General features: G+C 47.5%; 1 protein-coding gene across 5 annotated transcripts in view; it reads left to right on the forward strand.

The window, feature by feature from the left end:
- Nucleotides 1–12256, forward strand: part of TMEM229B (transmembrane protein 229B) — a 230393-nt gene that overhangs the window by 175991 nt on the left and 42146 nt on the right. For 3 of the 5 annotated variants that reach the window (XR_016440296.1, XM_090033206.1, XM_090033207.1), the window contains exon 2: nt 2436–2594. The exons of the other annotated variants lie outside the window; for them this stretch is intronic. The gene's annotated coding sequence lies outside the window, so the exon portion shown is untranslated. The remainder of the gene's footprint in view (nt 1–2435; nt 2595–12256) is intronic. 5 annotated transcript variants of the gene reach the window in all.

The following is a 12256-nucleotide window of genomic DNA, read 5'->3' on the forward strand; positions in this document are numbered from 1 at the left end:
CAGTGGTGCTGGGGGGGAGCTGCAGTGAAATTTAGGGTGGCTGTATCCCCCTCCATAGCTGCTGCTCCAAGCCCAGCCCCCAGCAAGAAGAGCCTGGCTCCAGCCTGCAGCTGCAGCCCACCTGCTTGCCCTGGGCAGATTTGAGGGGCACATGCCCCCCACTACCCCCCACCCTCCCAGGGTACAAGCAGCAGTGGGAACCCCCCCCCATGAGCCCCACCCCAGCTGGACAGTGCTTGCCCCTGCCCCCTCCCTCATTGCGGGGGGTGTTGATCTGCCCCCCTCCCCTTCTACCACAACAGACTTACCAGCTGGAGGTAGCTCTGTATCCTGTATTGGAAAATGGATTGGTATCAGCTGATATGCCTCCTTAAAAATCAGATATTGGTATTGGCCCCATAAATCTCCATTGTTTCATAGTGTCATCATAACTAGGGTCAGGAGGGACCTGATCAGATCATCTAGCCTGACCCCCTGCCACGGGCAAGAATGAATGCTGGGTTCACAGGACTCAGACAGGTGATCATCTAACCTCTTTTTAAATTTGCCCAAGGTAGAGGTAAGGACCGCTTCCGTGGAAAGTTGGTTGCAGATTCTGGACACCCTGACTAAAATACTGCCTTCTGATCTCTAACCTAAACCTATTCTCCATCAGCTTATTACCATTGTTCCTTGTCACCCCAGGTGGTGCTGGGAAGAAGAGGGCTTTTCCTATTTGCTGGTGATCTCCCCTGATGAGTTTGTAGGCAGCCACCAGGTCTCACCTCAGCCTCCTCTTGCTGAGGCTGAATAGGCTCAGGTCCCTCAGTCTCTCCTCATAGGGCCTGTCCTGCTGCCCTCTCACCAAGCAAGTTTGCCCTCCTCTGAACCCTCTCCAAGCTGGCCACATCCTTTTTAAAGTGTGGTGCCCAGTACTGGATGCAGTACTTCAGTTGCAGCCTGACCAATGTTGCATAGAGGGGGAGTATAACCTCTCTGGACCGGCTCGAGATGCATCTTTGGATGCATGACAAGGTATGGCTGGCCTTGCTGGCTGCAGTCTGGTGTTGGCAGCTCATGTTCATCTTGGAGTCAATAATGACTCCAAGATCCCTTTCTGCCTCTGTGCTTTCAAGAGGGGAACTCCCCAGCCTGTATGTATGCTGTGGATTCCTTCTCCCAAGGTGCAGCACCCTGCATTTATCACACTGAACCCCATCCTATTCTCATCTGCCCACTTTTGTAGTCTGTCTAAATCTAGTTGCTGCCTCTGTCTCCCTTCAAGTGTGTCCACCTCGCCCCACATCTTAGTGTCATCAGCACATTTGGACAATGTGCTTTCTACTCCTCACCCAAATCTCTGATGAAGATGTTAAACAGTCTGGGCCCAAGGACTGATCCCTGGGGGACCCCACTGCTCATATCTCACCAGGTTGAGTACAACCCGTCCACCACTACTCTCTGGGTGCACCCCATCAGCCAATTTTTTACCCAACCAACTGTGTAGGCATCAGTGCCACAGTCACCTAATTTATTGATGAGAATGGGGTGAGAGACAGTGTCAAAGGCCTTCTTAAAGTCTAGAAAGACTAGGTCCATGGCGACACCATCATCCAAGGATTTAGATAGTTGGTCATAAAAGGCAATCAGGTTGGTCAGGCAGGACCACCCTTTGATGAACCCATGCTGGTTGCCCCTGAGCATGATCTCCCCTGCTGGCCCACCACAGATGTGAGTGCACCCCTAGTAATTTTCAAGAAAAGTAAAGCAAGTTTAAGTAAAAATTTGGACTTTGGGAGGGAGCTTTAGGGTGAGAGGCCTGATGATTCAGTCTATTTGAATTTTTTTTCTCCACTTCATCTGATCTGCTTGACCCAGAGCATCAGTCTCTCCACCCCAGCCCAGTAGTGATAGGTGGTATCCAAATCTCAGTTGGAATTCTGGAGTTTGAAGTCATAATCTTAATGCCATAACAGCATCCCTCTTGTGGCCTGGGCCAGAGAATCTGTCTCTGACTCCTAAAACCAGGTTTCTCTGCAGTTACACAGCCCTTTGCACTGCCAGTCTGTCAGAAATCTGCTTTGAAAGTGCCTTTGTCAACTGTGCCTGTGTCTAAAGGTTCTTACCTTCCATCTTGTCAGCATCATTAACTTCATAGGTGGTGCCAGAAAAGAAGGGGAGTTCCAGTACTGTATGTTCCTAGGTAGTCAGCAGGAGAGGACAAAATTTCAAAACTTTTTCTCCATCTTTTTTTTTTCTTTTCTCCTCTTATTCTGTCAGCAGGTTGAAAAGGCAACTTCCGAAAGGGGGAAAAGGGAGCACTTCTGCCATAGTATAGCTCCATTCTTGCAGAATTTGCAATGTTTTGAGGGATCTTAAACTTTAAATATTTGAAATGTAAAGTGCATGGTGCCAGTTTCACTATTGTGTGTGACTGAGGTCTTTGTTTTCCACAGGACAGTACAGCATGAGCAGGAGCAGTTCAAGCATTGCCTATGCTGCCTTCTGCCAGTGTGACTTAAGGGACCACCACCACTAGGTGCTGGAGGGGAGCTCATTCTCTGTGACCCATTCGCTCTCTGCTGAGGCAGTCCAAGTCACTGGTGCTGGCTTTGGTAAGGAAATATCTGTCTCACTAGGAATCAAATTGATATACCTCAGTTATTTCCCACAGGTGATGGAATAACTACCAAATGGAAGAGCTTTTAGATCACCATTGCTGCTGTTCCATTAGAAATCCTGAATCTTGTGACACATGCTTCTCCTTGTAATATGTAATGCAAGCACCTGATAAACAACTGGACAATTATTACTGGCTTTTTCACATTAAACATGCCCCACCTTGTTTTTGAAAGGTAGAATGAAGAAAAAGATATTTTTCCTTGTAAGTAACTAAGTAGCCACAGCAAAGGAGATGAGCCTAATCATTGTTCTGCTCCCTCTAGATCATGTGCAGAGTTACTTTTGCTTTTGCCTAGAAGAAGCTTAAGCAGCAAAAACTACTCTTACCATGTGTCCTCACTTACAGTGCATACTTCCATTTCAAGCAGCTGGTTTCTGGGGGGAAAAGGTATGCATTTGTGTGTGAGAAAATATGGTAACTTGAATATCTCTAATTAACCCTCAGCAGCTACATACCTACATAGTGACTGGCTACTCCAACTCCCTCCAGTTCCCCATTTCCATTATGGTGTTTTTTAATCTATTTAGCTTAGCTCCTATCACTTCTTCATACTCTGATATTTTTTTAGCACTTCAAAGGTATAATCATGATCCACTCTGTCTTATGCTTTTTCTCTGTCTAAAGCGTGCTATAACTATGGATTCCTTTTTTGGATGCAAGTATCTCTGATCACTCTGATTGCTTCAGAGATCTTTCTACCTGGTATTGCACATACTTGGTCTTCATGTACTATCTTTAGGAAGTTTTTCCTCATCCTCAAAGCCAGCATCTTGGCCATTAATTTATAGTCCATATTAATGAATGTAATTGGTCTCCAGTTTTTCAAGAGTTCTTTCTCCCCTTTCTTGAGGAGTAAGTTATCAACACCTCCTCTAAAATCTTTTCTTGCCTCTCTTGTTTCTGCTATTTCCTTGAACACTTCCACTATATCCTTCCCTACTCATGCCCCAAACTTCCCATATAATTTCATAGGCAGTCCATTTGCTCCTGATGACTTCACTCTTTTAAAGGTTTTTTAAACACTCCTCTACTTTCTTGAAGCTTATCTGTTCTTCTGTCTTGTTTGCTTCCTCCTCTACTTTCTCTTCAGTCTCTTCCAAGAAATCCTTCATCTTCTTCCTGTCTGTTTTCTTCTGGTACAGCTCTTCATAAAATCTTTGTGTCACCTCCAACACTTTCTCCTGTTTTTCCACTTGGTGACCACCTTCTTCCTGTACTCCTTTTGCCACCTTCACTCTGGCTGAAATGTATTGAGACCACTCTTTGTTTTTTTCCACCCAGGAAGCTTGTACTAAGAACATGTTCTATCTCATCTTTCTTTTACACTAGTTTTCTAACTCTTGGCTTGTTTTTTCTAGCTCTTTTCATATCTGTCTTCTTTCTGTGGCTTCCTTTAGCAGCTCCTGCATCTTTCTTTGCAGCTCTCTTAACTCTTTCATTCTTTTCACAGAGCAACTTTGGCCTTCCTTCTTGAAAAATTCTCTTGTCCTCCTCTTCACCATCATCCACCGTTCTTTGGTACTCCCAAAATATTTTTTCAGCCCTCATACTATCTTGTCTATCTCTTCATCTTGTAACAGCCACACATTTAACTTCTACAGTCCCTTCTCTCGTGGAGCTCTTACCAAGACTTTTTTCTACCTTCAGCATCTGATGATTACCAAAAGCCACATGTATGGCTTCTTTCTTCCTTATCCCTTCCTTTTGATGCAAACACAAAGTTGATTCTTGATTGGTTCTTTCCACTGGGGTCTGTTCTAGTGAAAACTTTCTCCCCTGCCCAAACATCTCTTAGCAACTCTTCTTTTATTATATATATTAACAGTCTGGATGAGCTGTCTAAAGCTCCATTTTCTCCTTCCCCATTTTTGTCACCCACTTTGATTATACAGTTGAAATTTCCCGCTATTATGTGCAGTCTCCCTCCAACCACACAAACCAATAGCTTCCTGAGCAGTGCATTCCTTCCCTCCCTCTCTGGTGGTGCATATACTTCGAAAATTTCTAATTCTGTTCCCCTGACGGGTAGTATCTTCCCTTGCAACTTGCTGCTGGTGACTTCTTCTACCTGTTTTGCTCTCAGCTCTGGGTTCTTGAATAATATTGCTACCCCTGCCACTTTGTTCTCATTTGTTCCTGACCACCAGGATAGTTCCCATCTCCACCTTTTCTCAAAGTGTTTATAATCCCTCTCCCCTGGTATACCACATTTGTGTAGGCAGATTGTCTGCCTTTCCTTGGTTCAACACTTGTTCTCATCCTTTCTTCCTTAAGATACTCCAGACATTAAGTGAAACTGTTGTCAATGCCATTTCTGCTTGTTTTAAAACAGGTGCACCTGTCCCTTTAAGATTTGTCTGTGCTTGCTTTGGGCTGAGTGTGCATGTACTTTTAAGGCTTACCTGTGCTACTGCTTGGGTCAGTAGACTCCTCCCCTTCCTCACTTGCATTCCTGTAGCATTTGCAAGCTGCTGGATTGTTTTCACATTTAAGAACATGAATGACATGTGCCCCCAGAGGCTGGGGGGGAACAGTGACCGCCTGCAGGCAGCGGTGGCAGTGTTGGCAGCAGGGGCATGGTGGCAGCGAGTGGGGAGCTCCCGCAGGCAGCTGCAGAGGTGTTGATGGCGGGGGGAGGGGGCAGGTGGCAAGTAGCAACTGCCTGCAGGTGCTGCCAGCAGTGTTGGCAGTGGCTAATTGCAAGGGGTGCACCACCAGTCTCAGGGGCTACACATGCACCCATGTGGACCCCTATGAATCGCCAGTGTTTAGGAAGGCTTGCATATTCTTGCATCCCCACCGCTGCCCGCCTTCTGGTCACCACTCCAGGCTGGAAACCAGAAGTATTAGCAGCAGGAAACTGCTCTCTGGCTCTTCCTCTGACTCACCTCTCTTGTTATCAGGCTTCTTCTTCCTGGTCTTAAGCTCCTTTGTTTTCTTTTTATCCCTGTTAGTGTGAAGATGGTCATAGATAATTTAAAGATGTAGACACATTGATTTCATCGCATAGTAGAAGTGGAGTGGGCATGCACTAAACAGCCTTAATACATAGCAAATCACTCAAATCCAGGGAACATTGCTCCTTGAAAAAGCTATAATAACTATCCTATATGAGAGTTATTATTTGGGATGCGCCATATGTCTGCTCCCATATTAAGCTCATCCTAGGGTGGCCATTTTCTCACACAGGCCCCCATACCCACCCACACCCCACATATCCACACATACACTTACATCCTCCCTCACCCCACACACACCCACACCCTGCCCCATACCCACACACCCACATCCCCCCACAAATCTATATCCACACCCCCATAACTCCCACCCCCCACAATATACAAGAGTAAGACTTCATTTTAAGCTATTGTGCAATCGCCTATGTGTACCGTACACAAATACATGTAAACCAGGACGAAAATATTTTTTAAATAAAAGAAATTGTTATCCTTTGCTATCAGGCTTTTTCTTCCTGGTCTTCAGCTCCTTTGTCTTTCTTTTTCTGGCCTGTCTCTGGTTCTTTCTCTCCCTCCATCTCCATTTCTGTTATCTGAAAGGTGTCTTCTTTCTTCCCCACCCCTACCTCCTTGTCTGAGCTGTTTGCTGTTCCTGCTTTTTCTTTCCATTCTGTGTGCTGTCTCCTCCTGCACTGCCTGCAGGGTTTCTTAGAATCACAGAATCATAGAAAATTAGGGTTGGAAAGGACCTCAGGAGGTCACCTAGTCCAGTGGTTCTCAACCTTTTTTGTACCAGGACCCATTTGTAAACATCAAAGGCCAGTGCCCCTCACTCCTGACCTGCTGCCCCCCACCCCCAAGCCCCAGCCCCCTAGTATGTGGGCCAGGGGGTGGGTGTGTGGGGCAGGGGGGCCCCAAGCAGCCCCTTGCAGGCTGCAACTGTGCCAGCCTGCAAGGGAAAAGCCACAGTTTCCCACTTTTTTTTTTTAAAGGAGAATCCATTTTTAAAGTTTGTTCGCAACCCTTTTATATATTCTTGCAACTCACTTTTGGGTTGCAACCCATGGGTTGAGAAACACTGATCTAGTCTAATTCCCTCCTCAAAACAGGACCAGCCCCAACTAGATTATTCTTCCATCATTTCTATCTTGTTGTCCAACCCCTCCTCTACTCCGCTTTCCTCCTGTGGGTTTTGCTGTTCCTCAGGTGGTCTAATTATAGTTGCAAAGGCTTTGGGAAGCCTACAATACAAGTGTACAAATAGTGCATTTTAGGGACTCCTGGCACTCCACTGCTCAGTGCCCCATCCCTTCACATCTGTAGCATTTTGTGAGAGGGGGGCAGTGTGCAGGCAGGTGCCCCACCTTTCTGCATTTGTTGCACTGCTTTGGTTGCCCATGGTACATTATAAAACCCCGGTGTGCCCCTAGCCTGGATCACTGATAGGAAGTGCAGCACCCCACCTAAGCTCCACTCATCTGCTTGTAACATTACTTCTGCCCTCCAAGACCCTGTCCAGATACCATATTTATCCCTTACTTTCTCTACCAACATGACCCTTTGGACGTACTCTTCCATCCATCTTTCTGTCTCTAGTAAATCTATGTACATTCAAACTCTAATTGGTCTTTCTCTTGAATTTTCCACTGGTATGAATGTTATCCCTCTTAATTCCTCCCTCCCACATTGCTCTGCATATTTTTTCCAAAAGTTCTCATACCCTTCTCCATCCCAGTAAGTCGATTTCCAAGTCTTTTGGCTTAATAAAGCAATCAAGCTGGTGAGATGGTCCATCTGCACTTCCGAAATCTCAAACAATTCCTTTTCCAGGAAATTATATCTGTCCATCGTCAATCCCATCTGCCTCCCATCACCGGTTAATGTTGCTTTTATCCATAGCCTCCGCTTCTTTCTAGCTTTTCTTGATGCCTTTTCCATGTTTTCCCACTGTGCTAAGCCTGGTGAGCCAGCCTGCTGTTGTGCTCCTGACATCCTCTGCTTCTCTTCCAACATATCTTCGCCTGCTACTTTCCTGCTGTTCCCACTGTCTCCCGCTCTCCTCTGCTCCTGTCTTCCTTTTGGTGTCATCACTCTCATCATTGCTGCCTCAGCCATTGCTCCTGCTGTCACCTTCTTTATTCCTTTCTTTTCCACCTTCACGCACTCTCCATCTGTTTCCAGATCTTCATTTTGGCTCTTCAACTCTTTTTCCACCTCATGCTTACTTGCCACCACTGCCATTGCCTTGAGCTTCAGGTCCTTGTCCTCCACCCCTTACACCCCATTGCTCTGTTGATCCCTCTCTCTGCCTTTTAAGACATAGATCAGGCTTTCAATCAGTGCAGCCCATCTAAATAGGACATATGATAGTTTCCATTAGGACTGTGTGAAACGGCTGTGTTTCCATTCGGTTTTGGATTCGGCCATTTTGGAGGACAGTGATTTGTTTTGGTGTTTCAGATCACTGTCCTGTTTCATTTTAGCTAAAACTGTTTCAAACAGGCTGCAAGTTTCGCACAGCCCTACTGTCCAGCCGGGTGGGGTTTGTGGTCAGGAGTTGTAGGGTGCCAATAGGGAGCAGGATGGGGCCATGGGTGGCTCATGCAGGGGAGGGGGAGGGCCGCTGCCCTCCATGCAGGCAAGGAGAACCCTGCACAGATCTTTGAACCCTGTCACGCTGGGTCATGGGTCAGGGAAGTAGCGCAGAGTGGCGAGCAAACCTGCTGGTCCCTGCTGTGTGACTCAGCTCCACAGGGAGCAGAATCCGTGCTGGGGGTCCCCTCGCTGCTGTTGTCTGCCCCATGCTGCCCTGGTGATGTGAGGCTGCACGGGGTGGGCAGCAGTGGTAAGGAGACCTTTGTGCAAATCTCTGTTCCCTACAGAGCCAGGTCATGCAGCAGGGACCAGCACTGCCCTGCTGTGCGACCTGGCTTTGCAGGGAGCAGAGATCCATGCCAGGGGTCTCCTCACCACCCCCAGCAACATGGGGCTGTAGAGGGCAGGCAGCAGCGGTGAGGAGACCCTGAAACATTTCCAAAACATTTTGGATGTCTTGTTTCATTTGTGTTCCAGAGCCTTCTGTTTCAATTTGAATTCACTGTTTCAGGTGCTGAAACAACTTGAAACACCTCCAAAACAAAATGGCTGCTGAAATTTTGCGTGGCCCTAGTGTCCATTGCTTGCAGCCCCTCTCAGCAGTAACTCTTTCTCAAATCATAGTGAGCCACTATATTGCACACATTTTACTTCCTCTTCATTCCTGCAGCTGAGCTGTGCCTGCTTTTCCCATTTCCAATGGTTCCTATTTCTTCACCAGCCTTAAATATCTGGCAAATATCACCAAATTGGGCCCCAAACAGTTCATCCAGAATCTCTGTTGGCCCCTCTCTCAGTCTGTTGCATATGATTAGTATGACCCTGCCCTCCATGGGCACATCCAGATGAGTGCGCATGTGCCTTTTGCAGTGTCTCAAACCCCTTTGAGACACTGCAAGCTGCATGTGAAGGAACAAAAAAACATTCCCCGCACTGCAAATTTGCAGTGCAGGAGCAAAATTAGACCCCTGCGAAACTGTGGGGCAAGGAATGGTCCCAGACCATGCCTTGAGGCCACCGGATGCTCAGTTCTCCACAGAGACGCTCTCATAGGCTCTGCCCAGCCCCCACTTCCTGATTTTGTTCCCCTGCACAGCCCCCGCTTCTTGATTGCTCCTCTGCTTCCTGCTTGCTCCCCTGCCCGCCCCGCCCTCCACACAGCCCATACTCCCCAGCAGTAGCAGCAGCGGTTGGGGCCACTTGGGGCCTCATGGCAGAATCCCACCTCGCATGGTGCGTGACAGTGGGGAGTGGCCCCAGCTGCCTGGAACTTGTGCTGCCGCTGCCGCATGACTTGGGTGCAGCCTGGCTCAGCAGGGCACTGCACCGGGTGCTGTCTGGCAGCTCCAGCCGTACCCTGGAGCCCAGCACTGCTCAGCCCAAGTGGCCACAAGCTGCCAGACAACCTGAGGCACCTTGTGGCACCCTGCCAGCCAGACTGCACCCTGGTGATGCAGCAGTGGCAGCGCGGGTTCCAGGCAGCCAGGGCTGATCCCCTCTGCCCCCCACTGTGCCAATGGCCGTGGCTACAGCCAGAGAGTGTGGGGATGCTGTTGCTGGGCAGGGCAACTGGGGGTGCACCTGTGTGGGGGTGCAGCCTATGAGCACCTGTTAGGGGTGCAGCCTGTGAGCTGTGGGGGGGGGAGGGCTATGCCCAGCAGGGGCAGGGGACCATCCTGAGCAGCCCCCCCACACCCACAGTCCCCCCACCATCCACCCACAAGCCCCCCAACAGACCTCTCACCCATATATCTGGCCCTGTGGGTCAGGAGTGAGGGGACTGGGGTCAGGGGCAGGCTGATCGGATTGTGAGTGTGGGGCAAGGGCAGGGACATGGCACTGGCATATCAGTGCTACTCAGTGCTGTCCATCCTGGTGAGTGAAGGGGGTAGGGGCAGCTCTGATTTTTCTGTGACAAAGAAGCCAATAGTAAATGCCAAACTGTGTAGATATTTATAATTTACTTTATTATGATGATAGAGGCACTGGTAGGCTACAAATTGCTTTAAAATGGTAAATATATCAATAAAACTTTGCCCAACTGATTTGATCTGTGTCGTGTGTGTGTGTGTGTGTACACATATAACACGCACACATGTGTGTGTCTAGTGGTCTTTTGTTTTACTCATGAAAGAACATGGATTTTGGGATATTTTAAAGAGTGACTTTGGTATTTTTTTATCAGGGATTTTGCAGTTTTTTTTAAACAGGTAACATCAGAATTCCTGCTAGTAGGCAAATGGCAGGACCGAGGCAGAGGAGCCTGCTCAGACCTGGCACCTAGGACCCAGCTGAAGGTGGCTGACCTCATGACCACATGCGGCCAGGAGGACACGCTTTGACAGTTCAAAGCAGGCCACCACACTGAGAAAATCTTCTGAGCCATAGGTGCCCAGATATCCAGGTGGGGGCACACATGGCAGTAGTGCTGCACAAAGGCCAACTGTGCAGCCATAGCCTACTGGCAGCTGGCCCAGAGGTGCAGATGCCTCTGCTGTGGCCATGCAGTCCCCATCCGTGTCTAGCAGGTGCGCAGCCTTAGGGCCACATGCTGTTGCAGGTGGCAACAGGTCACAGCCAAGCAGCAGCCCCCACTGCCAGACTGCTGCAGTGTGTAGAAGGTGCAGGGAACTCTCAGGGGTGGTTCAGCAGTCCAGCTGGCACGTGGGGTAGTGTCCCCAGGTACCAATTGGCTGGGCCCCAGAAACTCCTAAGAGTGAGTAGCCCTGACCTACTTGACAGAGTAGCTTTTTGTACTGCTATTTTGGCTGCAGATCCCAGGGGAGCCAGGTAGGGTTACTTTGCCCCAAGGGGGACAATTTACTCCATACCAAAGTGCATGTCCAGGCATGTGTGCTGAGGCAAAAAGCCCTGGCTCAAATTTTTGCCACTTCTATTTGAGCTGCTTCAAGCACAGGTGCCTCCATGTGTGGGCATTCCCCATGAGGTGAAGCCAAACCAGGTTCCTCATCTGCATATAAATATTTGGAGGATCCCAGGACTCATGACAAAAACACTGGGTTCCAGTCATGAGGACATGCTAATTAGCACATGGATCCTTTGTTGTGGGGTAGCTGGCATACACACCCAGACTGAGCTGTGCAGTCACCGTGGCTTGAAAAGCTGTTGAATTTGCTGAGGTATTTACTGTACCGTAAATTATGAGCCTTTTGACTTTACACTAATATCATGCATAGTTTACATTATATAAAAGTAGGTGCTAAAGTGCTATTTAAAAGTGTCCTTATGGACCCCCTTTTGGTGTTAAAATTTGCAGCAGTTTCAAAAAAGATAAAATGCATCAATTCTGGATTAACAAAATCTATAAATATTATATGGAAATTACTACAGCTATGTTTATTTTCAGGTCATTTTTTCAACTTTTCTCATCACTTCCATGTGCTTAGAACAGGACCTGTCAGTAAGGAGAGAGGGAAGAAGCTGCAGATGGACAAAGTCGGGGTACAGAGGGCAAAGGGGTTACCTGACCCCTAGATTTATTTTCCCTGCTGTAGCTGTGAGAATGGGAAAAATTCAAGGTGAACCTCCAATAATTAGATTCTGTGCCTGGAAAAGTATAATAAATTTATCATTTTTCCATATATAGGATCTAATTATTGGCAGGGGTTGTCATATAATTAGGGTTGTTTATATTTGAGTCAATATGGTTATTTATGCAACATGGACAAAACTTGCTTGGGCATTACCACCACCCAGCTAATTGAAACTTCAAGCCCTAGTTAGAGACACTTACCATAACACAGCTAATTGATACTTCAGGCCCTAATTGTGCATGGTTTAACCCATAAGGAACTTCAGTAATCATTAATGTATCTACTTTTATGACATACTACCATTTTTGCTTGAAGTTTAAAGCACAAAAAGCAGTGAAGAGGAAAAGGACCCATCTTCTTCTGTAGTAATATTTTATTTAGGGAGTTGGTCATGGCAGATAAGGATCACATTTAGGCAAGTTGCATCATTAAGGTGCCCATTAGGTGAAATAGTATCAGGTGCAGAGTCTCTCCATACAGTCTTCTGA

The sequence above is a fragment of the Crocodylus siamensis genome, chromosome 2, assembly GCF_052110815.1.
Source record: "Crocodylus siamensis isolate JL-2025a chromosome 2, ASM5211081v1, whole genome shotgun sequence".
NCBI classification, from domain to species: domain Eukaryota; kingdom Metazoa; phylum Chordata; order Crocodylia; family Crocodylidae; genus Crocodylus; species Crocodylus siamensis.